This window comes from Syngnathoides biaculeatus, chromosome 12 (assembly GCF_019802595.1).
Source record: "Syngnathoides biaculeatus isolate LvHL_M chromosome 12, ASM1980259v1, whole genome shotgun sequence".
NCBI lineage: Eukaryota > Metazoa > Chordata > Actinopteri > Syngnathiformes > Syngnathidae > Syngnathoides > Syngnathoides biaculeatus.
In genome coordinates this window covers 10,588,765-10,608,355 of record NC_084651.1, presented here as the reverse complement: position 1 = coordinate 10,608,355, position 19,591 = coordinate 10,588,765, and the positions used below count along the sequence as shown (strand labels likewise).

Sequence of the window (19,591 nt, the reverse complement as noted above, 5' to 3'; positions counted from 1 at the left end):
TAAACCAACCTCACCCCGCAACGCCATCTGTTGTTTTGCGCTCTCTGGCAAAGATATTCAAATGAGCCTATTTGTAGGGGTTAGCGACCAAGCCCGGATGCAAATACCAAAATCTGAGACTGGAAAGCCCTCAGAAAAATCTTTTTAATTGCATGCATTCATTTAAACTAAATATACCCAAAACTAGCATGCTACTTAATTACGCTTGAAAATAAGTGGCTAAAAGATTATTAGATTTTGAAAAAAGCTGCCAGATATGTGAGGGCACAGGCCTGTATGTCATAACTTATAAAAAAACCAATTACTATTTTTCGATTAGCCATTTCGTTATGTTTTTAGTTTGAAGTTTTTTTATTACATCTGCTTAGCCAACCCTCCCTCCGTTGCGGGAGCCAATCATGTTGAACCAGGGCCGATCTTGCCGAGAAAAGAATGTCTGTAAAATGAGACGTTCCCTTATACCGGGTTTTCTCAGTTGTGATTTGTTTCGTCTTGTGTAAATGTGTTTCTGCTTTTGTTAATTTTTTCATCAATTTAAAAGTGTTTAACAATTTGTGATGTTGTTTGGCGCTTCCAGGCCACAGTAGTTTTGATCTCATTGTGTTGCTCGATGTGTGGGAACGCGGGAGAGAGGGTGAGAAATTCACTGGCGGAGCGAGCGAGCTGTCGCATTCGATGCGGTTTATTCTGTTTTTATTAATGTCGGCTAAGGCCCGCAGAGGTTTCATAATAAACCTTAAATAAATGGTCCCGTGGTCATTGAAGACACCACAATACTATTGAAATGTTATACTGACTGAATCACTGATCATTGATTGAAAAGGATGACTTTTGGTTCTTGGCTAAAATAAGAACTTGAGCAAAAATGGATGGCGCTTAACAGACGTGAACACTAGCGCATGCACGCAGAGTAGATGAAGTATAGATAATACTCGGACAGCAGCAAATCCAGAGTGTGTATTATACATGGGTAGAAGTGAATTTCTGATTTTTGTGGTCAAATTTGGGAGTGTACCTTATACTGGAGAACGTATTATACGGTACACCATAAACTAATCCTCCGAAGGTCGAATTATGAAACCCTTAGTGACCGCAAAGCACCAGAGGCTCGAGGTATGAGGTGGGGTTTACGCTGCCTGATTTGTAAACACCGCAGCCTCGTAGGGACAAAATACATCCTTTCATCAAGAGCGTTATCATCCGAGACAAGCCCGTTGACCCCGCGATTACCTCGGCAGCGTGGCATTTTCCCTCGGCCGACCCCTGGAAAAAGCCAACGCGCTGCTCCGCAACAGGGACTCGGCTGTCGACATACTGAGGACATTTAAGATAATCCCGGAGATGTCTCCGTGTTTCCCAAGATTGCATCTTCAAAGGGGGAACGTCGGCCGGCTGCCTCCACTTGAAAGGAAGAAAGACGTAGAGCGCCCTTGTTGTGAAGGAGGGGCAGAATAGCACAAGAATGTAATCATGCTTTTGAAAGGGGGGAGGCCTGTCTTGGCTAGTGAAGTTGGTGGGAGGAATTAAGGGAGGCAGGCGAAGCTTGTTTTGACACCAAAAGGGGAGAGGATGGGGGGGGGTCACCAGTTGGACATGCTGACTCTCACCTGTGTGACCTGATGAAAAGTTAGAAATTACGCCCGCTCCAGCCCTTTACGATGTTTGCTTTGTTGTCATGGTCAGCTTTAGCGGCTAATGTCCACAATGGCGACAGGAATTCCGTTCGGGAATGACTCGCAGAGCTATCTTAAAGTTCGAACTTGGAAAAAAAAAAAAAAAAAAAAAGTGTGGAAAAACTTTCCGTGAGGAGTTCCATCCATGTCCAGATGCAGTCATTCCAAACCATTGCATGCTTGTGCCATGAGAGATCATAAGGTATGCCATGGAAAATTATCCAATTTCCCTTAATTACTCTCAAATGTGATGTATTATGTATTTACTACAAATGTATCTATCTTAGCCAGAGATGTACAATGAAAAATTCACTCGATTGATTAAGAAAATTTGTCAGTAAACAGAGATGAGAATCTTTTAAAGTATAGAGTGGAACCTCAATAAAACCGGATTCAATATAACTGATATCAAATAAAATGGACCAACAGGACTGAACAATGACTGAACAAATTGAAAACAAAACAAAAAAACCAATCCATTTGTCACTTAAACTGGTGGCTTGGGTTTCAGGATGGGCTGCTATCAATTATTGGTGCTGTAGTGCAATGCAGAAAGGGAATGAGGCACAAGTGTTTCCAGGTCACGGTTATACAAAAGAAAAATAGATCCAATTCCAAAAGATCTGACACCTGTGCCTGCGTGGCGGCCACATTGAATGTGGGGCATTGAAATGGCGGCCATGCCATAGTGGATATATCTATTGTATGTACGTAGACTCACAGCAGAGGGGGAGAGCGCGACATGGAAGCAGTGTTTACCTGAGGAATACTAACAAGTCTTTGAAGTCTGCAAAATGGTATTTTGCATCCAATAACATTTTTACTTTCTAATCAAGCCGTTGGTCTTCGGCAACAGATTTGGAACTAGGAAGCACTCCAATTCCCTGCAGCTCATGAAAGCAACTCGCCGATGAGCACTGCACATCAACAATGTCACCATGACCAAACAACACCTGCATGACAAGTTTGGATAAAATGTGAAGCTTTTGAATATTGAAGCTTTTTTTATATTTACAATTATGTAATACTGTGCTTACTCTTTTAGGCCATAAAAATAAAGACAAAACTATTTTTTTATTGTGCAGTAATATAAGGACTCCCTAGTCCTATTAGTTCGTTCTATCGAGGCTGCCCTCATACAAATTTTTAATGACAGACTGTTTTTTTTTTTTTTTTTTTTAATGTGAAATGTGGAAAGGTTCAATAAAGGTTGGGGAATTGATCAGTTAGCAGGTGTGCCTCACAGTCGAGAGGTTTTGAGAGGCTTTCCTTTGAATGGAAGCGTAAATGATTGTTTTTAATGTGCCCGGCGATTGACTGGCGAGCATCCAGGGTGCAGTCCCGCCTATCGCCCAAAGGCAGCAAACTCAGCCATGAAATGAACGACAGAACAAATGAATGGATGAGTTAACCAATGACTGATCAGATCATGACTGGAAGCAAAGCGGCCACCCTTACATCATTACCAAACATTTTTAGATCATTTTATAGCAGCGACAAGCTGGTACACGACTACTTTATGTCTACAGCCTCTAGATAACCAACTCGAGAAAAAGTGAACTTAAAAGTGCCACGCACGCGTCACTTAAATGATAGGGAGAGTCATGAGTCATGCGTTCAACAAATGTCAGCACTGACGTGCTCTGTGACTAAAAAGCACCTAAATGACTCAGCAAAGTCTTTCCCATGCGCTGGACAGCACTGCGACAACATTAGAATGAATTACAATGACGCAGCACTATTAACTATAAGTGTTAAAAATAGTACATTGATGTAATAGCGCCAATTTAGATTAATTGTTTTGATTTTTTTGTTCTTTTCTGGTCATTGGTTGACCTCATCAAGTGAGTCAGGACCAGTGAAGAAGGTCTGTCACATACTGTTACGCCGTGACGAGGTGCACTAATGCCGGAGTTAAGTGGTGAAGGGGAAACAAATATGTCAACAGCGGGAGGCTCAGGTCGAGGCAAGTTGAATAGTAATTGATTTTGACAGCGGCTCACTTTAGGATGAGCATCATCCCCGTGTAAAATAGCATCCCCGCAGCCTCACCAGGCACACTTGAAAAAGTAATGCGGTAAAACCGCCACACTCTTGCACCTGAGTTATACGATCAATGACCCGAGCCGAAGAAACAAAAAGGCAGTCTCTGCCGCACAGGTAAACTCTGTCCTCCATTAGGAGGAACACCAACACTAAGTTCACACAACCGTCCATTTTTTTTTCCTCCACAATTAAAAACAGTTCCTTAGTGCTTTATTATTTTGGTCCAAACACCCCAAAAATCAAGAATTACAACACACTTTCACACTTTTTCTATAGCGCTATTTCACTTGGGCGGAGTTAAGGGTTGCGACAAAGTGAGCGGTAACTCGAGTCTAAAGAAACGAGCACTCACAGAGATGATAAGAACACATTGTATTTTCACTCATCGATGCAGCACTTCAACACCAAGCTGACGGTGGAAATGCTAATCTGTTTCTTGCAACATTTAACGAAACCACCATTTAATCTCTGAGGTGATGTGCTCCAATTAATCTACATTTAGTTCAGTTCACACTTGATGGGAGCCAAGTATTTGTAGACGTAATTAAGAAGTACATTTTCCATAATACGTCCATTTTAATGTGCAGTTTGTATTTTTTGTCTGTAGCTTTGTGTAACGTTTGAAGTACGTGCTTCAAATCACGGCACTGGACATAAGGACAGCCATGACGTCACCGAGCGCAACTTGGAAGCAAAATGAAGGGAAATTAAGATGTCTAGACTTATTTTCTTTAACTTAAGTTGTCAAGGTTAGAGTAAAAATACAACACAGGCCTAGTCCACATTTACACAGTTATTGTCAAAAAAGAGAAATCTCTCTTTGGGTTTCATCAACACGCATCATCAACATTTAGCCTTTAAAATTGAGCTTGTGGAAAACATCATCTAGCGTGGCCACTTTTGTAAAAACTCCATCTTCAGCAGTAGTGTATGGACGGCAAAATGCGATCCAGCCTATAAGGACGCCCGTTAAGCATTTGGGGCTTGTGTGCACTTCCCCTTATTTGTATGCAGGTAGACACTTTCAGGAGTTCCATTTCCACCACATCAGCCAAGTTATTCAAATGCAGCACAAGTGACTGGAGAGGATAACATAAAGAAAGGCATCAGCAGAAAATGGCAGAAGGCAGTAATCCCCCCGGCCGGGCCGCCACTTGTGCTTGCCACGCGGCGCTGTCAGCAATGGATGTGCGGGGCCTTATCAGCGGCAGCCACGGCGCTCCTCTAATAAACCCGCCGATGTTCTGCGGTGCGAGGACAGACAGGCAGACGGCGGCAAAGACAAGACAGGCGGACAGGTTTCGCACTTAGAATCACACTATCGGTCGCTGTGTGTGCACAGAGACCCGGCGCCGTTTCCTCACTTAGCAACGCGTTCTGACAGCGACATGCACGCTTTGACACCCTTTTGCCTAAATGGACTCCACCTACGAACATACGGTGCAAATCTCCCGTTTGTGTTGAGGCCGCTTTAGATTCCCGCCCTCACGAGGCCGACAGCGCCCGCATTGGATCACATGACCGTCGCACTGGTCCTATGCGTCACTTGACAGGCAGACGGCAAAAAAAAAAAAAAATAAATAGTTTCAGCCCGTGGAATGCCGGAGATCAGCTCTCGTGATTGGTCCGCTTTAGTCACATGCTGTGATGACATACTCGGCGTTCCGCTTGATTCCACATACCACTTACGCCGCCGCCTTCTTGCGGGAGTATAAAGATGCCTTTAGGCTATATCAGCCTGAATGCCCTGACATATATGGCACACCCATGCACATAATTTAAAACAAGGTTAAAAAAAATTAAAACGCTTGTTAAAGGCATCAACTAGAAACAAATAGCTGCCTCAAGCTTGGCATGCACTGCTAAATCTACTGGCAGTCACTCAAATGCATATTTTTGGGGAACAAGGTGGACCAGTGGTTAGCTTGTCTGCCTCATTGTGAGAAAAAAAAAGTCTGTTGTCAGTAAAATAAAGTCACAAAACAATACGTTTGGGAACGATAAACTAATAGGAACGGATAGTTTGTAAAGATGAGAGATACGACTATCAGTCGCAGACAAGACTACCGAGACAAAATCTGCCAGGAATTGTTAGCTGCATCTCTTCTAGGACTGCGGACTGGATATTGCGAGGCTAGGAAGCTTGAAGGTTCATGGTTTTCATCTCAGAAAAACAAGCGGGAGAGGTCTCGCCTTGTGCTCCACAGGTAATAAGGGTTATATCCAGCCATCTATCCATTTTCTTTGCCGCCTATCCTCACAAGGGTCGCAGGGAGTGCCGGAGCCTATCCCAGCTGTCAACGGGCAGGAGGCGGGGTACACCCTGAACTGGTTGCCAGCCAATCGCAGGGCACATCGAGACAAACAGCCGCACTCACAATCACAAATCACACTTAGGGGCAATTTAGAGTGTCCAATTAATGTTGCATGATTTTGGGATGTGGGAGGAAACCGGAGTCCGGAGTTTCAAATTAATACAATAATAGTATCATACAGATTTTCAGGAGTCAAACTACTTTCGTGGTCTCAGCAATAGCAAAGTAGCATTCCCCAGGAGTTGTAAATATTCAATGGGATGTCACGTTATGAACCTTATCTGAAGTCAACCATCGACACCGGGGCCAGCAGCGAAATGTGCGCTGCAGATTGTAAACATGCAGATAATATGGAAAAGGTACACACACCTCAGCAATTTCCTTGGAGTGTAACTCAGCAAACAAATGCTTGTTCTCGAGTCCTCACGGTCTACTTAGACATTCGAGTTGGTACTATGAGACGCTAGAAAGAAACTTCTGAGGAGACACATGGGCAGGTATGTCTCGAAACTGACGCAAGAATCGCCAGTTGAACCAAGATCGTCATCACATCTTCAAGTTCAAAGCGTCAGTCAGTACTCAGCAAAAAAAAAAAAAAAAGTGCGTGTGAGGTGGCATTCCCAGCTTGCATTTATTTTGTGCAAGAAAGGACACTTAAGAAAAACACAATGCAAATGTGTGAATAGACCAGAGCGCCATTACGCTTTCAAGCCACAGTTTCCAAATCTCTGGTCTTCATTTTAATACCCTTTTCACACTGAGCTGGTTGGAATCTAGTGTCAAAATTAGCATTAGATTCACGGCCAGCTTTGTTTTTTTTTTTTTTTTTTTTTTTAAGCACCGACCTGGAACTGGCTGGTGCCAGACGATGACCAACCACGAAACCTCAAAATGACAAATATCGAGATCGTTGTAAAGTGCACCTGTACAAGCGCATGTGACTCGAGCATCATTATCACCGTTTGCGAAGGTCAAGCACGGTACTTTCTTCTTGGTGATGTATGCCTTGATGCTATCACCCGCGCTCGCGTAAATCTCCGTCCGTAAATCTAATCACGCCTGCCGTACAAGTAGCCCCCGACGCGTCCGCGACCACGAGCAGCGACCGACAGGAAGCGGCTTGTGCAAACACGCCGCTGTTGACACAAGATGGGCAGCACATGCTCCCCTGCTATAGCTGCCACGATGAAGCACACAGATTAGGCTTCAGATGACGATTACGACACTTCACTTTTCCTTCTTGGCTCGTATCAGGAGCAGAATGTTGACTCAAAGCTGCAGACACGTAGTGCTGCAGGGCTCAGTCTACAGTATGTCCACACCCACACGGGGTGTTTAAAATACCACTTTTCACCACTTCAGGGTCAAATGAAATCTGTCCAAACCAATGAACGTTAAAAAATAAAAATCTGGTGGTGCGCTTACACTTAAACGGCCATTTCTAGCCAATTACAAAGCTGAAGAAAATAATTTCTGCAAAAAGGCGAAACGACGACAATGGAATATTAACTTTGGGCAAGACGTGGTGTCTTTATAATCTCCTGGGTATCCCTCCAGATCCAAATATCCGTTTTCAAAATACCCATTTGTATTGACGTTCCACTCGGTACAGCAATTGTATAGTTCGTGATGAGCCAAGTGCCACCAGAAAGTGTGTCACTTAGATGAATAGATGAAGCACCATCAAGCGAAATGCTTCCAGGCGTCGTCTGATCCAGCCATTAATGGCGACCTTCAGTTGAGGGTTAGTAGCAAATACCTAGCGTGCCTTCCAGCTGCCTCGGAGCACTTTACGCCGAGGGCCCGAGCGTGCCGCTGCTCCGCCGCCGCCACATGCAGCATCAACGACTTAATCAGGTCTCTTGTGCAGAAGTACGGCAGTAGCGGCGACAAGAGCTCCGCGCGGGCTGACAGGAAACCTTGGCGATGACACAACCCCCCCGCCTGTCAGTTCATCTCGACGGAGCTCAAATCAGAGCTCGGCATCCGGACAACTCGCAACCGCCGCCCTGACACGCACTCCAGCGCCGGGCGACACGACTCTGTGGCGATCGCTACTGTACATCGGCCTCGACGTGCGCCGTGCAGGGCCGAGACGTGGACTGAAGCGTTGCGGCATACTGGACAGTTAGGATTGATTGACACTGCAGGTTGGAGTGCTCAATTCTGATTTAAATACAGATATCCGATGTCTTATTGCATGTACACTAATATGGCTTTTATTACACTGAAAAGAATGAAACTAACAACCCACATGTACAGACCCCCATTTATAGGTTTTTACAATACATTTACGATAACGCCCTCACAAGCGGAAAAGGAGAGCCATAGTCACACATTACTCGCCTGACAGTACCCAACTGGCCACAATTTTAATTTAATGTTGTGCCACTGATGTTGCAAATTTAGACCATATTGAATTGTCCATGCTTTTGCTGTAGTTTAAGTTTAAAGCAGGTGTTTTTTTGTTTTTTTTTAATATATTTTATTTGTACTGTGGCCCCATAGCTCAGTGCATTGGTTTGGTAAAGCGAGGGTCGTGAGTTCGTATCTCACTGAGGCCTCTACTCCACAAGAGGCGTTGCGTCAGGAAGGGCGTCCGGCGTAAAAACTGCGGCAAACAAATATGAGGGTTCATCTGAGGTGTCACGCTGCGGCGACCCCTAACCGGACAAGTCGAAAGAATTACTGCTACATTTTATTTGTACTGTCTGGACAGATGTGGCTAGCTATACATCACCAGTCGAAGTACTTCAACTATGTCAAGCTGGCATTGACAGGATTGATCCGATCTACACGTTTACATTGCATGAGTTGTGTCACCGGTCGGAACATTCCAGAACCTGATCTGAAGGTATCTTTATTTTATATACACATATATATTTGTTTATTAAGCTTCCACAGAGCAAAACTCAAATTGTGCCACGAACCAAGTAGTGTAAATCCAGCCATAAAAGTATTTGTGATGCAGCGCGGACATTTTTATAGATGAATACAATCAATACAACGCCCCTTCTATGACATATCCTATGAACTGAAGAAATCGATGTAGTGACTGATATTTAGTGTGCCACCAAAACACGAGAAGCGAGTGCACGTTTAATAATTGATGCCATCGGAGCAGCGAGATTTTTTAACCACTCTCCTCCTGCTTTCAATCATTAATGCGGTTTCCATCAAAAACACTTCAGGCCCTCTAGTATCACGTCTCTCTTGAAGGTGGAGGGCCCCGCATCCAAACATTAATCACCATGATCTTTCCTCGGTCTCATTCTTGCTTGGGCAGATTAGGATAATAACGGAGCAAATTGCTAAAGTGTCCGAGAGTAGGTGTCTGAGCGGGGGTCTGGGAGGGTTAATGGGAGCATTTCAAATGTTTCAAAGACAAGAAGGACAGAAGGGAGAGATGGAGGGGACGAGTGAACAAGTCGACCCCGATCCTCACGTTCTTTCTGCCTGTTTAAAGCTGATCAATTTGAAAGCGCTCGATTGGCTTTGCAAAAAAAAAAAAAAAAAAAAAGGGGGGGGGGAACAGCACCGTTCTCTTCAATGTCACGCAGCGCACACACACACACACACACACACACACACATGCACCGCGCATCGACATAGCAACACATCTGCAAGGTTACCGCGCTTGTTTGGACTGGCTTGTCGGAGAGTTTTTCCAATTTAAAAATATAAACAAATAACGGCCAGGGGTGCAAAACACTTTTTCTTGGAATAATACAAAAGACAAACTCATGTGGAGTTTAAAGTGAGATTAAAATAACATACTGAGAAATGCAGCAAAACTGCAACATCTTGGCGCATTCGTCCATCGCACATCTGTCCACATATCATAAGATCATCTTTAAGACTGCATAAGCAATCCTTTTATAACATGCGGTAAGACTCCACATGTTAATTAATCTCAGGAACTGTATAAATTCTTCTGTTTTGGCTCGCAACGGTCTTAAATTGGCTCTGTAGTTAACTAACGTGTCTATGAAGAGATAATTACAGTTATCATGAGTTTCTTTTAAGTCCTGATGGAGGAAGGCATATTTTTTTTGTCTTTGACGAAGCAGCATTATTTGAAAGGAATGCATTAAATAGATGGTTTCATGTCATCTAACATACAAGCATTTATGCATTTCACTCCATCCACAATGACCATATTTCAAGCTGCCTACTAAGTATTTTCTCTGCCGAGCTGTTCATTTGACTTAAAGGGCCACTGTCGTGAAATGCACGATTTTTAGAATGTTGTTCCTTTTTTCACCACAAAACGTGATTTTGACGTATATGGCTTTTTGTAACTCCCTTCATGAAAATCCTCTCGGATTTGTTTTCAAGAAAAAACAGGAAGTGACATAAAAGGCAGGAGTGCTCTCTAGCGGACTCGTTTTTTTTCGATTAGTTTTACCTCCGGGAAGGTCGCTCGTTGTTCCTTCGTGTTAGCCAAAATGCCGGCTCGTTGCATTGCTGGACATTGCTTGAACACTTGGGAGGACGGATTTACCCTTCATTGTGAAAAATGGATTGCACAGGTGCAAAGGACGAGATCTTCATGGGTTCCAAGTGAAAGGGAGGTGTGTATACAGCTACTAAAAAAGAAACAATAGTTGGGGGGTAATCCGTAAGTCAGGGGTTCTAAATGTGTCGATGTGCGCATCGGAAGGCCTCCGTGCAGCAGCCACTGAAGGACGGCCTCTGCAGTGCCTTGTGGATCGCTACCGGCCTAGTCCAAAAGGCCGAGCCAGCAGGAAACCTGCCAGCCGGCGGCCTTGTCGGTCGGGGTCGCTCGTCGCCGCGGAAATGGGCGTTTATCACCCCCGCACGAAGGTGGATCGGGCGCAGAGGTAGTTTGCCCATGATCCGCATATCATCTAAATATGGCTCGAAACAATGGGGTAATATTGCCCCGGTAACTTCACTCGGTAGTGAGATGTTCTCTTCTTTGAAAAGAGCGTCCGTGTTTGAAGGGGAGTGTTCGTCTCCCATAGTCGGGCCCACAGCGTGTTTTGAATGGCGAATGTCCGGGGTGACGTCACGGACAGTAAATGTAGCCAATATGGCGACCACTTGGATGTCGAATGATGCACTCTCCGCTCGTATTTATTTTTTCATATGGCCATTGAAGTGAATAATGTGAAATGTATTTTTCATTTCAATTTCTATTTTAGAATGTTTATAGGGATGACTTGACCTTTAAGCACATGACACACCCAGCGACTAATTGGGGCAAACTATTTATTCTGTTGACGGACACTACTTGAGGAAATACGGTATGCATTATTGTGGTTGTTTGAATGGATTCCTTTGGGCTCGTTTGAACTACCCATAGCGGCGGTAATGCGCTTAAATACTGTACATATGAGGTGCTTAGTTCTGCATTCACTGTTTTCAGTCAGACCCTCCCCCGTACTTTCGCGCTTGTACTTTAGTACACTGTCCTGTTTCACTGCCTCGACCTTGGCTGTCCTCTGCATCAAACACCTTTCACTGAACGCCACGCAACCAGAGAGGACATGCACTTGGAAAAACATGCAGATTTTCAATAATTGCATTTGCGCAATTTGCACTTCGATGCTTCTAAAGCCATACAAGTGTGTGTAGAATATGCCGTACGTAGAAAGTAATGCAATGAGTGACGGGGTGGAAAAGTGCGAGGAGAAAACGGCAATCCACTATTTGCACTGTTGTTATTATTTGAACATTTACACAGAACCCAGTTTGGTGTGTTGAATGCAACGTTATCGGGTCAAACAGCCTTTTGAATTCACCTTAGCAGTTAAATTATGAATGCTATGAAACGCAATTGCATATCTCCTTTCCGGAATGTTTGTTTTTGATCCAAAAGCCTTTCAATTTAGAACAAGTGCACACGATGGTCTGAAGCTCCTGCCAACTGACACAGGTCACTTATCCTTCAAATAATAACGGCTGTCCGTTATCTAATCTTGGCCTGATTTCCATTTCGGGGATTTAAAGCGAATGAATGAGATGTTAAGACAGGCATTTTTTTTTTTTTCCCCGCAAGGGGACAGGCGTCATGAAGGGGACTAATCTGCCAGGCACACATGCTAGCCTTTTACTCAACGTAGACTCACACGAGATGAGCGGAATCAAAAGCGACTCCGGGCGCTCGGTGTACAGACCAACGACTCCTGAGGGCCCCCCCACTTCGCCAGATGGGTCCACAACTTTATCTCCAAAGGACCATTCCGGTGGCGCTGTTGACTGTTTCAGTATAACATAACACAAGTGCCTCGCTGCTGACGTCCTTTTTGAGATCATCTGCACACCGTATTTATTCATTTTGTTGAATTTACTTGACATACGATAATGGCCATCCCTCAAGTACACAGGCATTACTGTATAATAATTATGCAAACACAAATGAAGAAGAGTTGACTTCTACTCAGTAAATTGTTGTAATTGAAGTGGTTTTTTTTGTAGAGGAAAACGAATATTTGCCTTTGGATATTTCATCCATCCATTTTCTTTGTCGCTTATCCTCATGAAGTTCGTGAGGCGTGCTGGAGCCTACCCCAGCTGTCAACAGGCAGGAGGCCGGGTACACCCTGAACTGGTTGCCAGCCAATCGCAGGGCACATGGTCACAAACAATCACACCTAGGGGCAATTTAGAGTGTCCAATTAATGCTACATGTTTTTGGGATGTTGGAGAAAACCGGAGTGCCCGAAGAAAACACAGGCGGGGCTGGGATCGGGATCGAACCCGGGTCCTCAGAACTGTGAGGCCAATGCTTTAGTAGCTGATCCACCGTGCCGCCCCTTTGAATATTGTTACAGTCTATCTGTCTCCATGTGACCATTTGTGTTCAAACATCGGTTGCCTACAAGGTTGAAAAACTGACTGCCAATGCTAACCATTAGCATGTGAATCGGATTTTCTATTATGTTAGCATTAAGGAATGCCGACTTTTTCGTGAAGCAAGTGTTTGAAATATACCAGGTGTATTTCTCTTTATTTTATGTTTAGTTTGACAGTCAAACTTCAACTGGGAGTGGCAGGAAACAGCTTGAAGCCGATTTTTTTGGATGAAATAATCACTATTTTCCAAAGTGCTTTCAATTGTGAAGTGAGCATAATCGAATTTACTGCTGGCATACATATTTTCTCATGTTTCTGCTTGGAAGTCAAAGCAAAAAATAACAAAAAATAGCAAAAGTCACCACTGTAAATTTGTCATTGTTACAGTATGATAATCCATCAGGGCATTTTTCTATGAATCTTATCTTTATTTGGATTACGGCTGATCCGGCAAGCTGACTTTGGATGAGAGGAAGGGTACACCCTCGACTGCTCCCCAGCCAATAACAAGCTGTAATTATCGTGCATTGAGCATAAATAAAGAAAAAAAAACATTTAGCACAAATAACTCAAGCGTGACTGAACAGTCTTCTAACGGACAACAAGCGTATTATATTGCAGTTTTACCTCATCCGAGCAGGAACCCAAATGTCATCCGATTTGATTGACTGTGTTGTGACATGCCAGCTAAGGAGCTGCTCAGTAGCTCCACATGTCCCGCAAGTTTGTGTCGATTTGACTGTAACTGCGCTTGCAGCAGGAGGGCCGCAAAGGTGACTCATTTGGCAAACAGTTGCACGGCGTTACGACAGTGTTTGATAATGACCAGCTCGACATGTTAGACTGGTCCGTGACGGCGTAGCCGTCAGTTTACTTGAAGTGTGACGCCACTCGGGCAACTATTGTGTGTGCTTAGATCAGAAACCAGAACCATTAATTTAAGCGGTTGGCTAAGTCTGTTTGTCTCCCCCTTCCGGCAACAACATTATTTTCTTTATCATTTCTTTATACCTGTTTTAAAAATGTGATTCGGCCCCATGATAAAAATCATAAAAATATCCTTTTTGTTTGTTGTAATGGATTTCCTCAAACAGTGGCCTTTATTCTAATACGGTAAATGGGCTCCAGTTAGTCCCCGGGTGAGTCATTAAGACAAATAAAAGCTTCCCTCAAATAGAAGCCTCACCTTTCCCCCATCAGAAATAAAATATGCACTAACTGAAGTGATCATCGATCATAGATCCTGTTTTTCCGCTTTTCCCGCTCAAAACAGCAGCGCTGTCGCATGTACTTGGTCTCTTAAAAGAATTTGCCACAAAATAATTTGAGGAAATTTGTTATTTCGGAAACTGTTCGCCATTTGCACTAATCAGTATGCAAAAAGAATCTCCCAGTTTCAAAAAGGTTGGTGACTCTTGTTCCAGGATGTTGTGCGCTTCGGTATTTATGTATTAGTTCGGCCCAATCCGCTTCATTTATTCCCATTTCGCTGCATTTCCGCCATAATTGACCAGTTTATTTTGTATTAAACTCCACTTTCACATGATGTTAATTATAATGTACTGGTTATACCGTTTAAAAATACTCTAAAATGTATTTATACAAACACAGGCCTCCCTAAGAACAGATATCTTCCCCTGCGCAATCTGCACTTCAGTAAATAAACACCCCTTCGACATCCCAGCCACCACTTGCACAAATGAATTATATTGGAATGTATTTTCTCTAATTTTATACTGTGGAGTACCCTAACTCTTCTGTGAAAGGTCCTATTTTATTCACATAATTGTACCCAATGTACTACCGGGATACAAAATAGTGCAAATTACAGGGGGTTAAAGAAATGTAGCTGCTGTTGCCAGAGAGGAGAGCGAACAACACCTTAAATGGAATGAATTCAGATGAAATATAACAGAAAAATGAATATTCCTGAACAGGATCAATATGCAGCCATTAATCTCTCAAGGAGCAATGTAACGTGCCAAAGCCGGCAGTCAAATGGCACTAAACAGTCACCTTCGACGCCCTTTTGATTCACTCATGGCGCAGTCACAGGCGCAGAAATCCAGTTTAACGGTCATACTTGCCCGTCTCCCCCACCCCCTCCCACCTTACCCATAAGATCAAGTGCAAGTCGCTGACAAACAGCACAAGCTAACTGACTTTTCACTCCGCTCTCTGCACCTGTGAGGCCCAAAAAAAAAAAAAAAAGGGGGGGGGGGGGTTTGAGATGGGACACAGCCAACCTGCACAAAATGACAGATGCCGCATGCAGAGCCCCCCCCCCCCCCACCCCCACCCCCAAAAAAAAAACGCCTAATCTACTGGTGTTGCGTTTTTGTTTAGATGAAGCACTCAAACCAAAACAAAGAGGCAGACCTCACCCACCGTGCTTGGGACTACAGGCTGCTACTTTTGGTGACCCAAACGCTTGGAGGTTCAGATCAAATCGGGGACGCCGTGCGACAGATGTCTGCCCCGCCGCTCGATTCCAGGCGTGCTGCTGGCACACACACTAAAGAGCTGGAGAAAAAGTGAGGATAGGATGAGGAGAAAGAAAGAAAGAAAGAAAGGTTTGCCTAAGCAGAGCCCAGTCAGTGGGATGAGAATGACTCGCTCTTTGCAACCACTTTTAGTTCAGAAAAAAGAAATAAAAATCACACAGTAAACTTTGTGGGATGATAGACTCATTTTGACTCACTTTTATATTGGAAAGCAGAGCAACTTCAGGACCCCCACACCCAAAAAAAAGCCCCAATTGACCAACAATATTTAGATATGTAGCTACCTCTCTCGTCAACTCCCTCGCTAGCTTGCCCTCTCTATCTAATCTGTTTGGCTGTCCACCACTATCAACAATATCAATAACAATATTAAAAAAAATACACGTACAATACGCCTGGGATTTCATAACACTAATAACACAAAAGTAAACGAGTATGAGCACATCTCACGGGACATCTTCCTGATCTTCTCATACATTCTAAACTGGAACACCTCAAAAGTGGGGCAACTTGAGAGTTCAACTTAAAAGTTGTGTGTAGGGGGGCGGGGGGTCAATTCCAAACCAATATGACAAGATGTCGGGCAAATGTTATGAGATTGCAGATCACTGAGCGAACTAGTTACCATAATTTCCGGCCTACAAACCGCGACCTTTTTCCACACGCTTTCAACCCTGCGGTTTATGCGATGATGCGGCTATTTTGTGCATTTTTTTCTCATGGCCGCAAGGGAAGACTTGAGACGAAAAGGTAAGAGTGAGACAGGTGAAATATATGTGCCGAGGAAGTGACTTTTACCGGTATGGTTTGTTTGTTTGTTTTTTTAACCGGCCCTGTTAGCGCTGTGCTAGCGTGTTGCTGCTGTGTTACTGCTGTGTCTCAGTGATTTTTACTGTTATGATTTTTTAATTAACCAGCCTTGTTAGCGCCACCATAGCATTAGCGCCGCGCTAGCGTGTTGCTGCTGCATCTCAGGGATTTAGCCCTGTCGGTGCTACCGTGTTGTTGCTATGTTAAGCTAAGCTAAGGTATTAAAACTTTGAAAACTCTGTGTACCATCTTTCTTTGTAAATATCTTGTGTTTCAACGTGGGTTTCAATGTGGGCACTTGGGGCTTTTACACAGGGGCGGTTTATGTATGTACCAAATGATATTTCCTTTACAAATGTACTGGGTGAGGATTATAATCAGGTGTGCTCTGCAGGGTAGGAATTACAGTATTTGTAATGGACAGAAACTTGAAATTTGAATAACTTGGAAGTCAACTACCATCACTATGTGTTTGGAGGTTGTACTGTCACGGAGGTAGAGTGTATCGGCCAAATGCCGTTTTGTGAACATTAAAAAAAGTAAATGAGAAAAAGATTTGACGGAATTAAAGAATATTGCTAAGAAGAACGTGATCCAAATAAAAGCGTGGCCTATGTTCTCTGCAGAGGAAAAAATGACTGTCTCCAGTGGATACACTCACGATGACAACAATAAAAGCAGCAGCTAAAAACTGAAAATTCAACATTTCCACAACATGTTCCAATCACTTCTTAAGACCAAAGGCTGATAAAAAAGAAGAAGCCCTTTCTATCCCTCCACGGCACATAACCTCAGCGCAAAACAACTCTCCACATTCCACTTCCGCTTTGAGGAGCTGCACGCCAAAAAAGAAGAACGACGAGAGCGACGGAGGCAGCTAATTATAGCCTCGCAGCAGGATGGCCAGAAACAAACTTGATTATCATCATCGTCGTCAAGACGGCACAAAGGAAACCTGCCGCCTGGCCCCTTTTCCGCCACAATCCAATAGAGAGGCTTTTAGCCTTCGTAATGATTTACAAAGTGACACGCCAGAAAGATTTACTGTGACAGCCTGAAGGGGAACAGCACGAACGCCATTACTGATCATGTGACCAGACCTCTTGGCCCCTAGGATGACACCCCACCCACTCCGCCCCCGCCCCACACTTACACCTCTCTGTGCTTTTGCAGAATGTGCCTGGCTAAACAGAGACACACAGGCAGCCTATTCAACCAGCTTAAGACCACTCCTTCCTGGCTCAACATGAGCCCCCGACCCCCACCCATCCACCCGTGCCCTCCGAATGAGAAGGAAAAGCGCGCTTGGTGGAAGTTAGTTAAAGCGACAGCCGCCCCCTGATAAGCATCTGGTCATGGAGAACTTGTGGTATAGAGTAAATTGAGATATGTTTGTACAATTCTATCTGAGGTTTATCATACTGAATGAGGTGTGAGTGTGTGTGTGGGTGGGGGGGGGGTTGCAATGTGGAGCAGCAGTCGGCGAACACTGATCCAAACTGAACAACATCAGGCAATCCTCCTTTGATTTATGTATACACCGTGTGTATATATACACACAATGGCACGAAGAAACAGTGTACTGAGGTTTCACTGAGATCATCCCCTGTGCGTTTTCCCATCCATACTCACCGGGACAATATCCTTCGACGTCCTGAGTGGCAGGATTTACATTTGACTTTCATTTCCCTCAAATACGGGGCACATTTATGTTCGAGGAGCGCCGGTCCCCGCGGATTCATTTCGCCCGCTGCTCTCATCGTTTTTATCGCTTTGTTCCCCTCTCACTCTCGGTCTCGTCGTCGGTCTTTCAGAAAGGTGAAAAACACCTTTGCTCTTTTTGTCGCTTTTGAAAGCAGAGCCGCCCTCGAAAAACCGTTCGAGAGATGCGAGCGGAGGATTCTCCGGGAGCACAGACGCCTCGGGCCAAATTGGCTTCAGTTTCCCCCAACTGTTCTGGGTTCCAAAAACAAAGGAATTCCAGAGAAAAACCAGGGCAGGACCTCACCCCGCTACTCACACCACCCCCCATCAAACACAAGCCTCTTAACACCAAGATCCCGCAAAATAGCCGCATCCGTGCATTTTGATGCCTCTTGCTTTTACTCTGAACCCAGCATCGCACTTTCGCACAGGAACATGGCATCCTGCGATCAGATGATTAAAGGAGTGATGACCAGTATCCAGACATGTGATTTGACTGAATGAAAAAAAAGACTGAAAAAAGCTGCAAGCATGACCTAAGGATGATCACCAATTTTAACATGCAAGTTTTACAAATTGTATTATAAATTAATCTAGTACATCTATAAATAAATGCTATTCTGTTTTCAAAACGTACACAATATGATGGTTATGGTTATTTAGGTATATACCTTTGCTCCAAAAAATTACAAATTCAAACTAATAGAAGTGAAACCGAATTGAATTCAGATTTGCGTCAACGCATGCAAGCGTGCTTTCATAGCGTGTATATCGTATCCATTCAAAAACGTTTTAATTTCTTGCTTTAGTAAATGATTGTAAAGCATGAAATTGACAACAATTATTAACATCATGTGTCGTTATCAGTATGTAATACAGACATTTTTCCAAGTAATTGCTTCTGAACTCTCACCGTCTGTTGGCCTTGGGTTGACATCTTAATGTAGCAGCAATTGAAAAGTTCGTTTTCGTTGCTTTCAGTTGTTTGACGTGTTTTTGTCGTTTTGCGTGAACTGCCCACACCTTGAAACCTCTTGAGCCATAATCAATAGCATCCTGACCCCACGTGCGCAATGCTTTACCAGGTCGATCGACTTTACGAATGAAGTCGCTTAACAGAGTGGTAACTTCCTGTTAGTCCCATCGGAACTTATTTTTGACATCTCTATCAATTTCTTTCATTCGAGAGGTGTCTTTCCTCTCGAGCACCGCCATCGTGCTGACTTGGCCCCATGAACCGCCTCATATACAACAAGCGTTTTCATTGGTCAGGAGAAACACATTTGACCAATCAACAGACGTGTATCTAATCTTCCACCTCGCTTGCAAAAGTCGGACTGGGATTTGAACAAGTGTGGATTGTGGCACAGATTACAGTCTGAATATTGCAGAAAAACTGAGAATTGTTTTTTTTTTTGTTAGTTTTTTTTAAATCAATGCAATTTAAAATGACCACCAATAAACGGAAAAATCACATCTGAGTATCTGATATGAGGTATAAAACATTTGTCAGACGGCTACATAGGGCAAAAGAAGCATCGTCTTTGATGACCTACCACGGCGTTCTATACCAATGCGGAAAAGCGACACAGGAAGAAGCTGTGAAAATTGACATAAGAATTAAAAAAGAAGCAACATACAAGCATCCCAGGCATAACCCCACCTCTTTTACGATTTTGATACTGGATATGAGTGGCGAGAAATTACAGAGGCACCT

General features: G+C 43.8%; 1 protein-coding gene across 7 annotated transcripts in view; it reads right to left on the bottom strand.

The window, feature by feature from the left end:
* Nucleotides 1-19,591, bottom strand: part of zmiz1a (zinc finger, MIZ-type containing 1a) — a 215,071-nt gene that overhangs the window by 122,490 nt on the left and 72,990 nt on the right. Inside the window, exon 2 of one of the 7 annotated variants that reach the window (XM_061836927.1) lies at nt 15,245-15,379. The exons of the other annotated variants lie outside the window; for them this stretch is intronic. The gene's annotated coding sequence lies outside the window, so the exon portion shown is untranslated. The remainder of the gene's footprint in view (nt 1-15,244; nt 15,380-19,591) is intronic. 7 annotated transcript variants of the gene reach the window in all.